This window comes from Adelges cooleyi, unplaced genomic scaffold (genome assembly GCF_023614345.1).
Source record: "Adelges cooleyi isolate 19-005CV unplaced genomic scaffold, UGA_ACOO_1.1 ACOO_flye_CR_arks_rails_tigmint_CR_PRNA_21, whole genome shotgun sequence".
In the NCBI taxonomy this organism is placed as follows: Eukaryota; Metazoa; Arthropoda; class Insecta; order Hemiptera; family Adelgidae; genus Adelges; species Adelges cooleyi.
In genome coordinates this window covers 3,466,548-3,481,766 of record NW_026095871.1, presented here as the reverse complement: position 1 = coordinate 3,481,766, position 15,219 = coordinate 3,466,548, and the positions used below count along the sequence as shown (strand labels likewise).

At 31.6% G+C, this 15,219-nt stretch overlaps 1 protein-coding gene across 4 annotated transcripts in view; it reads right to left on the bottom strand.

Annotated features, from left to right (window-relative positions):
• LOC126834520 (titin) overlaps window positions 1-15,219 on the bottom strand; it is a 154,842-nt gene that overhangs the window by 135,248 nt on the left and 4,375 nt on the right. The gene's annotated exons all lie outside the window — the stretch shown is intronic.

The following is a 15,219-nucleotide window of genomic DNA, read 5'->3' as shown; positions in this document are numbered from 1 at the left end:
TAGTACAAAATTCTCCTCTTCGGCTCCTTTTTGAAAATCATTTGAACGATGAGATAATATTTGTATATACACCTATTTATATTTTTATTTTTTATCTTGTCAAGATAATTATTGAATTATCCATTTGTGACACTGATATTTTATACAACTAATTAGAAACATTTATTAAACATAATCTACTTTTTTTAGATAAATAACTTCTGTATATTTCTCAAAATAAAAATAAACAAATTTTGAATTTTATGAATAATATTATCTAAACCATTCAGAATATATCCGACGGCTTAATATTTTTGTAACCTGTAGTTTGTGTACTTTTTCCATAATTATATTTTAAATGCAATTCAACTTTGTTAGCCTTAAGCTATAGCAGTCAATAGAAGAGTTTTAATTCCAACGCTAGTTTTATTTATGGTTTTGATTCACGAAGCAAAATGTGTTTTAGTTTTTTATACATTCTTCGGTCCATACACCACATGTGAACATAAAAATACACGACACGGATAATATTTTATCAAACCATTCTTCATTATTGTCGTTCGACCATACAGATTAAATTTCCAAGAATGTAATTTATGTTCGTCGGTCGATATATTCTGTAATATCTGAACGACTCACATAAATTTATTATGAATATACAATTTTTAGGCAAAATAGTTAACAAAAAAAAAAAAAAACCATTAGTTTTCTTATACATTTTTATTATTTATCATATATAAAAAATACAGCCCAGAGTTTATTACATTTTCATTCGAATGGAACTTTATTCAAATAACTTGTTATTTAGATCAAATCTAACCTAAGCTAATCTTAGAATTCATAATTTTAGACCTAAGTCAATCTCAAAATAATATATTATTCAATTATATTTAATTTTTAACGTATTCTCACCCTTGACCCTTTGTATAAGAATGCTTCTTTCCGTTTTTTTTTTTTTTTAATTTCAGCATAAATAATATTTTAAAAACTGCGATTGGATAAGGTACCACAGTTGTTCAACGGTTGTATCGACACTTGATGTTACTTTCATAAAATTTACAAGTAAAATATATATTTTTTAGTATGATATTTCCAATATATAAAGATGTGTTGCTTAAAGATGATTTTTTCTCTTACTGACGCATAAAGTACTGTAATGAATAATAACAAACCGGTAGGTAAGTTGCCAAGCTTCGTTATTTTTCTTACACGTTTACAAGAAATCGTGACTATTATTCTAATGTTCGTTTTCTGCTAATCAAGAGCAAATTAAGCACGATTCGGTATTTTAGGAAAAACGACACGTTTTTTATTTCATTATTTATACGACACCGCCCAGACCGCAGACGTGAGAATACGTCATAGTTAATTATAGTCACACTCGAACAACAGATGCAAGTTATCCATTATTACAGCGACGTTTATTAATAATAATAAGACCGATCAAAGAACTTAAGTTATCAACGCTACAAGCGTTTGGGTTTCAGAAATTGTCCAATACCGGTGATGCTGCCCTGACCAGATAACCAAATAAAATAAAATGCAAGTGGTCTCTGATGAATGGAAGAAACCCTTACTAGTTAAGCTATAGCTGTCGGTGAGTTAGAATGATCATTATTATCAATAATTATTGAACTTGACATTTAAATACGCGTATCCTAAATTTTAATATTAGAGTAATATGCGATTAGGTAAATAAATAGTCATCAACAGCGAAATTGACGGCATAATTTATATCTTTAAGTATTGTAACTGTTTTTTTTTTTTGTTTAAAAAGTTGTCCTGAAAAATTTTTGATTACATTTATCATATTTTGGCTCACAAGTTTATACAAAATAATTTCAATATCGATACAATAGTTAGTACATACAAGTATAATACAGTTTGTGCAAAATTCTGGTTAATAGGTATAACCAGTAATTTATATAATTTAATACTTTTCGCCCAACAAAAAAAATATTCTGTACCCCTTACTGTCTAAATGTAGTTAATATTCATAACGAGAAGATACAGTAGGTTTTTATTTCAACTTCGTTATTGAAAAAAACAATATCCGCTTCTGATTTCCTGTTTTTTTTTTGTAAATTGGTTGAGCCATTTCCACATATCACGGAATGCGGCCATTAATAAGACCGTTTTAGCATATCTGTCAGAATTAAAGTAATTTTGGCTGGAAACAATCATAAGGCGTTATATTATCGTCGTACGTGGTCAGAGAAACAATATATTAGCATGCTATAAAAATGGCTCTGGGCCACATGTTCCGTGTTTGTGCGTGTGAGATTCAAAAAAAGAATACTTGGCATTAAGGTAAACGAGAGATTTAGTTCAGAAAAAAACAGGTCACAGTGTAGTTTATCGCTAACATTATACCGTAAACGTATAAAAATAAACGGACTATTCATGAAGACAATATGAAGGAGTAGATAATTTGGGGCACACGTGACCCACACTGAGCTGCCGAAATATAATAGACCAAGTCATAAAACTTTGCGTTTTTTCATTAAATATAAATATTTTTAGGAGCACCCATGATTTTTAATCTCGTCTGAAACACCCAGTTATAAGATTTTAATGCGAAGAATTCTAAGAAAACAAAAAGACGATTTTATGGAATTTATAATTTATTAAAATCAAAAAGTTTGAATCAAATCTTTATTATATTAAAGAATACCTACCAAAACATATAAAATAAGTTTTGTCATTTTAATATATTCAAATTAAAAATAAGTTTGTTAAGGGTTGTTTAGGACTCTCCTAAATGTTTAATAGTCAAATAGCAACCTATATGTTTGGTTTAACTATTCAATTTAGAGTAAAATAATTTTAAAATCCCTATTGTAAGTGTAATGTCGAATTCAAGTTTGAACTAAATTATGTGGGGCTTATAGTTTTAACTATTTACAAGACATAGGAAAACTCAACCGCGAATACGAATGGCACATTCTATTTGCACTTGTTTTGATTGAACTGTACAATTCCAAATGCAAACCGCCATTCATCTACACAGCTGTTTCCTGTAACGAATATATGTTGTATACATTGCTGAATGACGTGCCGGCAAAATATAATATAGTGACCAAGTCCCGTTAAAAAAGAATATATGAACCGACGGGTTACCAAACAAGGAGGGCCCGACGGCGGCGACGTTAAACTCACATAACGACGGCGAAGAGCCGTCGTTAATTTGTTCTACTTGTCTCAGGTTTTTGATTTACTGCCCCCCATCTTTCTATCCTCCCCTTAGCTTTCATATAGTGACCCTCATCGTAACGCGCCAATGTCCGGGCATTTAAGAACATCATTATTATTATGAAGTTTGCAGAGTCCACATTAATAAAGGTATGTTCCTTGTTTTCCTGTCCTGTACAATATTGACGTTAAAAGGATACCACCGTCATCTAAGAAAAGTAATTGCTCTACATTGCTCAGATCCTTCACAGTTTTGTCTGTATAAAAGACGATATGATAAATAACTAAAAGTTTATAATAAGAGAAACACTAAGCCTTAACGTGTTATATTATTGGCAACAGACATTATGGGAGGAAGTACAGTCAATTTCGGTTCCCACGTAAACACATCTGTCAAAAAAAACTGTATATACTTTCTTACTACTATAGCTCAACATAATATACTTCCTACTATGTAACTAAGTAAGAATAATTTGAGCAGGCTGGTCGTTATAAGCAGTTCCGCAAGCTGGGTTGATATAGAAACGGATCTAAGACGAGAACCTACCACACGGTTAACTGTAAAACTATACATGTCAACATTTTGAAATAAACCCAAATCAAATCCGCACTACAACTTAAGTAGTGACATCCAAAAGGATGTATAATATGATTTTTATACGATTTTACTTTAGAATAAAATGTAAATTTCATTTTCAATGTGTTCTTATAGGCGATGTTCACTACATTTTTTCTATACTTCTTTCGAAAATGTATGAATAGTTAAAAAAACAAACACGAATAGAAAATAACATAAAAAAATATTTATTATATATTATATTATCTCAGTTTTTAGAATAAATGTACACTTGTACTCTTTTGGTACCAACTATATAATTTAGTATTTTTTCATTAAAGTATTTATTATTACATTAGTTTTGGTTATTTCACAATTTGTATGATTTATCATTAGGCGACCATTAAACGCTGTAGTGCACATCACTTAAGACTACTATTCACCAAGACATCAAAAGTACATGCCCAATTTTGGTGAGCTGACCGTCGTCTTTAATAAAATTAGGATATTTTATTGTAACCGTCAATGAATTAAGTCAAGCACAAACATACCATACAACACAACACACCAAACACGAGCATCCTATGAATGTATAGGTAACACATATTGGTATCGTATATATAGCAAAAAACAACTTTAATCACGCTTTCTGATTTAACTATTCCGTACAAGTCCTAATGCAAATGTCCGTCAATAAGCAATGTCACCGAAACAATAATTATGTATTTATCATTCTCTACTTTTTACAAGCGTGAAAATAATTCAAAGACTTTCAAGTCGATGCGTTTAGAAAGATTTATCACTATAAAAAATAACATCAGAAAATATGTATACATATAACATACCTAAATAGCATCGCCGATCGGTTAAACATTAATAAAAGTACCATTAATTTTATTTAAATGAAGAAGTCAAGCTATCTTTAAATTTATTTATTAGATTAAAACTTTTGCGTCTTAAAACGATTTTGACACAAGAGAAAAAGAAAACGTGTTATAGTATGACTCAGCTATAAGTCTAAGCGACTCTACTCGGACACGTTATTTAAATACAAAACAATCATGACAAAAATATTTGTAATTCCGATTACCGTTTTAGCGCCTCAACGATAACCATCATAAATATTCTGACAAAATTTAATACGCTAACTATAAAAAAACAATGAATGCGTGGTATTCAAATGATATTGGGACTAGGTCATCGTTTAAATGACTTTTTAAGTTAAAGACATAAAAAATGGCCACGAATCGGAATCTGGCTGATTTACATAATTATTTGGACATACCAATGTAATGTAAGATTTTATAATCCACACCAAAATAAGTTTAATCTTTAACCTTAAGACCTTATAACCTTAAGATAAAAAAAAAACTTCTTATGATAAAAAAAATATATATATTAACTAAAATAACAAATTGATACCCATTAAAATTTGGATGCACATTTTGGAAATATCCTATATCTATTATTATATGTCTATTTTGCTAAAAAAATTTAAAGGCAAGACAAATCCTCGCATACTCGCATACTGTATGTAATAATTTTGTAGTGTCAGAAAAAAGGGCTCAACGCATACTTTCAAACTTTTTAGGAGAACCTTTTAATAGTTGTTTAATACACTTCAACTCACTGTATTTGTTATTTCCGCTCTCGCTTTCATAATGTAGTCTCGGACTTCATTTATACGCTCTTTTTCGACGACAAAAATACATTTTTTTTTAAATTACTTAAGCGGTTTTTTGTAGGCATTAATAAATAATTGTTATACAAAGACTGAACTGATGAGAATATGTTAACACGATATTTCTTAGTAAACAAATGACTTAATGTTGTGTATTAACTACTAAGAACGCGCCATTGAACCAGACATGTGAATACGTAATACTATACTACATATAACTGTTCATTGATCAAGTTCACGCTTGAATAATCTATTACAACGTCCTACGACATTTTATTTTACTCCTACAATATTTTCGTCACATCCTGCTTTAGTCTGATATCTTAGCGGTGAGTCTGTAAATATATGAAAAGTCTTTAACTCGTAATTTACACTTCTGATCAAAACTGAACACGATAATAATCTTAAAAACAATGTTATATTCGAATCCTGTTTTAATCGATAATTCTTATCACTCGAACAATAAATTACTTCTTAATTCTTGTATAATGCATACAAGCATATTTACTTTTCAATATGTCAGTCAAGTGCCATCGTTACACGACGCAGTGCTTAAGTTAACGAGGTGATCATATTTTTAAGTCTTATAGTTATCATTTTGTATGTTTTTAATCATATAGGGTTTTTATTAATTTTTTTTTTAAGTAATTAATACAATATAACCTATAACGTCATTCATTAATGAATTACACGATTAAAAACGTTATGTGGGCTCTGTGACTAATAATTAAATAAGTAATTTAAATTTCAATCTTCGAACAGCATTGACGGTAATTTATATATGTGAAGCATACCCGCACGCTGCGGTGTTGCACTCGGGTATTGGCCCTCTCGAAAATTCAGATGTTTTATTAATATTATGGAACATTTGAGTACAAAAACATTAGAGCTGCACGGGATCCCATTTTTAGTACAAAAAAACACCAACGGTGCAGAAGATAATATAATAGGGCAACCACAAAAGTGTCACGGATAAAGATTTTTAGAAAAAGGTAACAAAAAAAACAACGACGGCACGGACACGATATGCGTAGAGGATACATGAAAGACATAAAAGCAGCCATTGAATGAATCAATAAGCAGAAAAGAAGACCCCAAAACCGAAGAACAGATGCAACATAAGATTATTTTTAAGAAAATTAAAAGTGAGAGGAGTTTATTTAGAATAGAGATGAATCGAAAGAAATTGTTGACTACAAATGCTCTACAAAAGCCGTTGAGCTAAAGAAGTTGTGAACATTTAGGTATAATCAAAAATACGGGTTTGCTATAGTTTGCGTTTAATAATTTTAATAGGGGAGGAAGGGATAATATTTTCGGTGCTTCAGCGCGCCCATTTTTTTACTAAGTATCAAATTTGCGACTGAGTGCGAATGACTTTATACCCTACTACGATTCCTTCGTGGCTTCGATTATTTAAGGTCAGTGGCTATTAGCCAACCGATTTAATGACGGTTGTTATTATAATCCAAATAAGTATGGACAATTTTTTAAATAAACTCTACACTATAGACACGTTTGCAAACAGTCAACCTGAATAGTAGTACTGGTCACCGGAATGAATAAATCGACTTCTTTGAGTTTTCACATGATTTGTAAGGTCAAGTTTACATTTTATAGGACAAGAAGAAGTTATCTGGAAGTCTGACCGTATACATCTCTAGGAACGGTGCTACAAAGTATCCGGTGTCGATGTTTGGTGAATTAGTAATGTCCAATGAATACAGAAGATAAAATATATTACGTGACTCCGTGCCGTGTTGTTCTCGATTTGGTCAACCCACGAGTTGTACCAGTTACACTTCTCGACGTTAGTAAATAATTTCGTCTAATTGTTAGTCCGTAATCATATATATTATATACGTTGTATATATCATATACGTCTATACTTATAAGTAGCCGACCAACGGGAATAGTGAGGTATACCCATTTTTAAATCCAAATGCAACATTACAACCAAGACGTATATAATTTACCACGCTTTGACATGATACATGGATTGGCTACCTTAAATTTAGTGCATGTGCGCTTTAATTGAGGAGTAGTAATAATAAAAAATATTCATATATTATGTTTTTTTCTATAATCATTACTTTCAACCATCATATTTACCTTTAAACGAAAAATTCGTAAAACTGAATTTAACAGTTTAAATTGGTTCAATACCTTACAATATAAGAAAGTATAGTCATATAAAATGTATCACTTGACTTATGTACTTCAATAATAGTAACAGTTAAATAAGCAAAATGTTAAATGTAATGTATAAATATAATTTAATGTATAAATCTCGAGACACGATGTTTGTCACCGATGAACTCCGAAACCACTGAACTTGATGAAATTTTTTACACTGTGTGTAATTTGGTCAAACTTGAGACATAGGATAGGTTCGATAGGAAAAATTGGAAAAGGTGCCCGGAAAATTGTAAAATCATAAAAATATCCGTAAGTAACTAAAAAATATCTTCGTTGTAAATAACTCAATTTAGTTAAAGTATATTTTTTTAAATCAATTGCCCACATACTACATTATTTAATTGCATTTCAAAGAAATATACTTATTTTGTGTAGGCAAAATATAACATTAAAAAGTATACTGCATATAAAATTGATATTTTATATTGGCTGTCAGCTAAATTACTCATAAATTATAAATAACAATAGGGATTATAGCGACAGATCTCTCCGTATCTGTATTGAATAACAAAAAACATTTGTCTGGAGAGATTATGCTAAAATAAAAACTACATACTACATTATATCACATAATAAATTGCGTTATGAATATTATTACCATTTGTAAAGGTATTCGACAAAGTTTTTATGACAGTCAGATACACTATTTCATGTGTTAAAAAATCATTTCAATTTTAACATAAAATACTTATTTATAAAATGCATACTGTATTATGATCAAAGAAAAATGATTAAATATAATAAATAAATAATTATTAATAAATTGTTATTTTATTTATGTTTCTATGCGATTTAACACCCATTAACCAAATACCTTATTTTATTAAAACATTTTGAAACTTTACGATGTGTTAGAATCACTAGATAATAATTATAAATCTAATGTTATGCTTCATACTATCAAAACTCCTGTTACGCCAGTGAAAATTAAAATCATTGATATTTTGTTAACTATAAATTATTAAACATAGAATAGTGATTAGTTATGTACTCTGTTACTTGACTCATCAAAAAATACAAAAATCTATCTAGGTTTGAACAAAAAAAGTTTCAAGTTACTATGATGGAAATTCACTAATCACTCAACAGACCAACAGGTTGGAATATAATATATATACATCTCTAAAAAATGTTACAAAATAAATGTATATACTAAGTTATAAAAAAACTAGTCAATTCGTTTTTTTTTTTTGCAGTTTATTTAACCCACTAACTGCGCCGGCAAGGTTTTAACCGGTTGTCTAACAATCGACAATTTTATTATGTACTACGGAACATTCAGTAAAATTTTCACTGCGTACATTTTCAGTGTTCATTCCATTCCGTTTGTATTATGCTTATGGTGCAAGTAAACAACACAGACACACGTGTATAATTTACCGCTATTATAGGTATCGGCGTTGTCAAAATGTGTTATCATTTTTATTTACTTTTCGAACGCATTCGTTTTGTACCTATATTGTATACACGGTGGCCAATGACTTGCCTGCGGGACACAATATTTTGTTATTATTCAATGTTCAATAACTATGCCGAGGCCATGTAGAGGGGGACAAACACAAACTGTGTCCCACATTTTCAGGTGGCCATTGTTGTCAAAATGCTTCGATGATGTAAATTGTAATTTTTATTGAAGGTTTTAAAATCCAGGGTGCCCAACAAAAATATTATCACAAAAACTATAAAATATGATAATCATATTAGTATTAATAGCGATTTTTTAGTTTAAAAAAATAAGAAATTTAGCCAGACCGGGCTGTAGGATTATTTCTATAGTCAGGGGAAATTATAAGAAAAAGATAACAATTTTATGATATAGCCCAAAATCTTAACTATGCCATTATACCTTATTTAAGCTTAATAACCTACTATAACAGTTTTTTTTTAATTTATCACCATAGTGTATTTCATTAAATGACATATGTTTAAAGTTTTATTTCATTTAAAAGACAATACTTATTGTTCGATTTTAATATAGAATGAGGTGGCCATAGGTGGAATCTTCACTCTACACACTATATAGTTTTAATTTAACTTAAAATCATTATTGATTGAATGCATCCATTTCGTAAACGAGACTTTTTTTTTTTTAACTAAGTTTTTGGAGAGACCATGTAATGTTTATAAACCCATGGAGGCTAATAATAATGTTACGGATCTAATGTTAAGCTATACTTTGATTAAATTTAAATAACGTGAGTTTAAACTTTTAAGTATAAGATTAAAGCGTATGTGCTAGTAAAAACTGCTAATTAACAATACAATATCTCACTAATTAGGTAATTAGAGTAATACTTAATTACCATAAGCAGAAGAATAACAAGCTAATTGAAAATTGAATAATGTTTTGAGCAAAAAATAAATTTTCATTTCCTATATTATCTAAAACATATTTTGTTAAAAAAACATATGGAGTATTTGGAATGGTTTTAAAATAATATAACAAAAACAATTTACCCAATGAATATTATTTCTCGACTAAATTACAACACTGCGAGAGGAAAACGTGGAATAATTTAAAGCTTAATAATAATTTTTCATTAAATTATGGCCTTCTTGCCATAATTCTTACACTGGACAATACAAATATGTATGGTCACCATACTTAACATTTTAGGTGTTAAACTTGCATGAGTCTAATTGTATGTATGATGGCGTGACGCACCTTTACAGAGGTCAATATACGTTAACCGTGTCTACTTAAAAGGAACTCATAATTAATTTGCATCAATATAATAGAAACTATGAAAATGTACCTACATAAATTATACTTGGCAAGAAAAACATTTAACCTCTGATATTTTTATCATTTTTATCCATATATTATTTTTTTAAGATTGTGAGCACTTAATGGATAACTAGTAATCAAACAACTTTGGGAAGGCTTGGTTTTTTTTATTTTAAGTTTTAGGGTTACGCGAAAAAAAAACAATGAAATATGCGTTAAAAATTAAAAGCTCACACTTGGGTCTGTGTTGTAGTTAATAAGACAGTGATTCAATTTAATAACCGAAACGTATTTTTATTACAAATATAAAATATTTCTCCGAATCCCATTTTTCATCTTTCATATTATCATGATAAGCATTCAGTACACGCGCGTGTAACGGATTGCTAAGCAATTATCACCATTGACATATTGTAGGTGTTAAACCTACCGGTTATAGCCACATTGTTATTCACAATGTTTAATTTGTTCGACCATTATCGACTTCACATATTTGTTATACATTCACACATTCACATCAATGAAAATATGACGTATATGACGTAATATTTATTTTTAAAGCGAAACCCTTTTTTTCTGTACTTTGTTTAATTAATGTCAAATTAATAATACTTTAAAGAAGTACAAAAATTCTCAAGAGTCGAGAGGCTACAAACTGTAAACTAAGAAACTGGAAAAAACTTGTTTTTTTTACTTATAATATTTTTTACAAAAGCTAACTTTTTTTGTACCCACAATTTTCAAAAAAATAAATCAACTATTTTCTCACGAATATCAAGCCAATCTTAAAAACTAAAATACTACTCGAGTGTTCAATAGTTTACCTATATAAATTTTAGAGATTATCAATTTAAATTTGTATACCTATTCCATACGTCAAATAGTGTACCGATACAAGAGCCTGTGTCTGTAAAGCGAAAAATTTCTGTCAGGTTCTCTTACTCTAAAAAAATATTTATTTAGCCTCCCATTATGGGTACAACCAAATTCTTGGTTCCGTGGATCAGTTAATATGCACGACGGACTCGAGTATTGGAATAGAACAGCTATTGTAGTTGAATTGAGAAAAATACGATTTTTTTATAATTAATACACAGATGTTTCTTAAAAAAAAAAAACTATCACTCATCACTCCCAACTGATACACATCGGATTTTGTCAGTTATTTACGGTTTGAAGTCTCTATTTTACAAGGCACCGGTCTGATGCAATTGTATTTTAATCTATTTTCGTAACTATCTGGCGTTGTTTTATTGCGCGTCCATTATTTGCAGTTAAAACCCGCGGTACTGCACCAGACGAACTCCTGCCGCTGGCTAAAAGATAGTTTTCTAAAAATACGGTAAACCTCATGCCAACAGATAAAAAAACAAACATGCAAAATTCAATCTCACGCATGGAACGTCAACCGGCGTTAAACACGAAAGCCGCGCCCGGCATGCGGTCTGCGTTGACGATGAATTGGGTTAACTTCTCGAACAAAAATGTTCACTACAAAAAAATATATATATATATGTAAATGTATATATTTTGAAACACAGAACATGTACCAACAAAAACCATTTTGCCAAGATTGACTAAATATGGAAGAATATAAGTATCGCTATACATATAAGAATTTACATGTATTGCTTGTAATACGATTTGGAAAAAGTGAGCTGGCCAAGAAAACGTTCAATAACACTAAATCAATAGCATTTGATGTCTTTGTTAACGCTAGTCAACAAAGTGAAAATAAAGAAATAAATGACTATTGTAAAAACCTGGGCTCGTAACGGATGTAGAATTTTTTCATAAAATAAAATTTTCTCAATTATTTAATAACTTATGACATAATTTTTACTTTTTTTTTTTATAAAAGCTATCTGTTAAAATATGGCCTTGGTAAAAACTATTTGTAACATAAGTATAACTGAATTACAGATGTTTTTTTTTTTTATATAACAGCAGCTGTGGTGCATTAGTAAGTTTGTGGATATTACCATTATGTTTTGTGATAGGTTATCGATTGTAAGATAATTTTCATGTTAAAAAGGGAAATTTTGAGGGTGGATGGTAGGAAATGTGTACTTACGGTGGGGTAGACACAACTATTATTATTTTGGTTGCACGCGGCCTCAGACTTTCTTCCGCAGTGCACCGCTCGTGATGGACAAGAAACCGCATGGAGGACACGGAGGGAAATGAGAAATTGCGCTTTTTAGGGAGGCTCTACGGTTTTTTTTTTTTGCATTGGCGAGCACAGACGGTGTGACAGAACGGCCGCTAATGATATTTCACCGACTTTCATTTCCGCCATGCCCAAAATAGGAAGAACCTGGTCGGGGCAACATTCTTCGAGGAATTCGTCCGCGCGGCGCATGTGCGCACATGTGAAAACAATACGGCCCAAAGCCCCTTTGACGTGCACTGTCAGCCTGTAACGGAATGTCGCATCGTGGGAAAGCGGCAAACGCCAAAGCAAATGCGTGCAACCGCCGCGAGCCGTTGGCCGTCGAGATTCGGCCAAATGCCAACGTTTACCTTTGGTCCGAGCGGATGACATAGTTAAATATGGGCCGCACTTCGTTCATTGATAAAAAAAAAATGCACCACAAAAGCTCCGTTTAGTCACTGCAGTTGAAATACTATTAGCAGTTGTACCTACACATTTGGACTATTTTCAACAAAACTGATACGCGATTTGTGTCCAAATGTTTATTTTTAAGTATAAACTCACCGAGTGGACAACACCGACTATCGTTCTAGTAGTTAAAAAACTTGAAAAATCTAGGTACTTATAACATTTCTTTTCCTTACAGTCAGAAGACAATACTGTAACCAGACAATTGCATACAATATTTAGCTTTTAATGCCTTAAAAATACATTCTAAGCTACATTACATAAAGCTACAACACTATTATTGCAGTGTTAATATTACAACAATTTTAAATAAATAATGTGTTACTAAATCATTCTTAAAAATTAACTCATTTGATTGTTTCGTTAAGGATTTCAACAGATAATTTTTTAAGAGGTGTTGACAAAAAATTATAAATGTGTTAAAGCTACATGTTAAATATACAATTCGGCCCAGCTCCCCCCCCCCCACCCTATAGAATACTGTTTTACCTATAAAATATATTCGTATAAATCAAACATTTTAAATATGTTATATGTTTTAACAGAATTTCTTCTTATTAAATAATTATTAAATAACTAGAAAAGTAATATTTTACATAGGTACACCGCTTTTTAGTGTAATAATATTTAATACTTTTATCCTTGTTAAGTAAGTAGCTAAAATAGCGTTTTTTTTTTTTAATGAAAATCCGGATTCCGAAAATTCTAATTTTGCAGTCTAACCACAAAAATACTCCAAATTTGACTTCTTAACTAAATAACATGAGCTATTGCAGGCGTTAGAGATTTTTAAGTGAGTGTCGACCGAGTTAGAACTTAAGAGTTATTTGTTTTGCATTTAGACAAGGGTCGGGTGTGTTACGCGATATGCCTATATAGACCTATTACCTGCAACAGGGCAATGACTATCTTGGTGGAGGCGCCGCTGCGGACCGCTATGGTGCTGATAGTGGTAGCCGGCGGACGGGCGTTTGGCCGTTCCATACCGCCGCCGCTGGACATAAGGGCCCACTCCTGTGTGTCTACCCCTTTAGTTGCGCCACCCCGAAATTCCACATGCGGGGGCGGTCGGACGCATTTGAACCGCACGACGAAAACTCAAGACACGTGATACCGGTTGACCGCTCGCATAAACCATACCTTTATAACACACACCATACACGCACGACGCAGCGACAACGGCCGTTCGGACGGTCCACCGGGTTCGGACTGACTGCATGCGCTCGAGATGACCACCAGCCGCCGCCGCCGCAAGCCACCTTATTTCTTGGTCTCCCCTCCCCTCTCTCGTCTGCGACGTATTATGTGGTGCACCGTATAGTGTTTTTTTTTTTTGTTATCCTTCGCGTGCGCGCACTCGACGTCTACTCCGAGAAAACCGATTATAATAATAATATTATTATTATTATTTTATTATAAAAAAATGTCCAACGATTATTTTCCATCTTTTAGGCGTTTATACCGTCGCGTCGTGTCGGTTTAAATGAACATACAGAACAATGTAATGCGCACTGTAAAATGTACACTCCGAAGAAAACCCGCATCTCGAGCGACACAGCTTTGGATCCGTGTGTACCCACACAATTGCGGTTTTCATTACACACACACACACACACCTTTAATTCAGAATGACATGTCAGGCGGTTTAACAAAAAAAAAAAACAAATTAATTAATGCACTTAGGTATGTATTATTATTATGACGGACACGGTTAACGAACTGGGTTTATTTAAATAAGACGTCACAACGCGTTATCTCGAGAAACGCACTTCTCTGAAAATCTGAGCAGATTTAGCGTAAAAATACATCCACGCAAAATAAAATAATCAGTCTAATTTCAACATGGACGATTTTTAATAAAACAATTTTGACTCGCTTTATCGAATATCACCCATGTGGAAATTTAGATAAAGTCTAATCTCTGATATTTCATAATTATACTTTTAAGTGTAAAAGTATAGCATTAAAACTGTTAAACGACACGACGGTGCATCTCCTACCTAGGTTCCCACCCCCCCCCCCCCAAAAAAAATGTCCGGCACTAAATTTACACCTTATTAAATAGGTGGTGTGGCGTAAAAAGGCATAATTTGCTTAGTTAGAATTATTATACCGATTAAACGGCAACTAGAGCAATTAGTTATAACAAAACTTAAAATATGATTTTAATTGTTAATAGTGATTACAAACATGTTGTAGATTTACAGACATTGATTTAATAATTGATTTACCCACTCGTAGCTCATGTATTGTCATGTTGC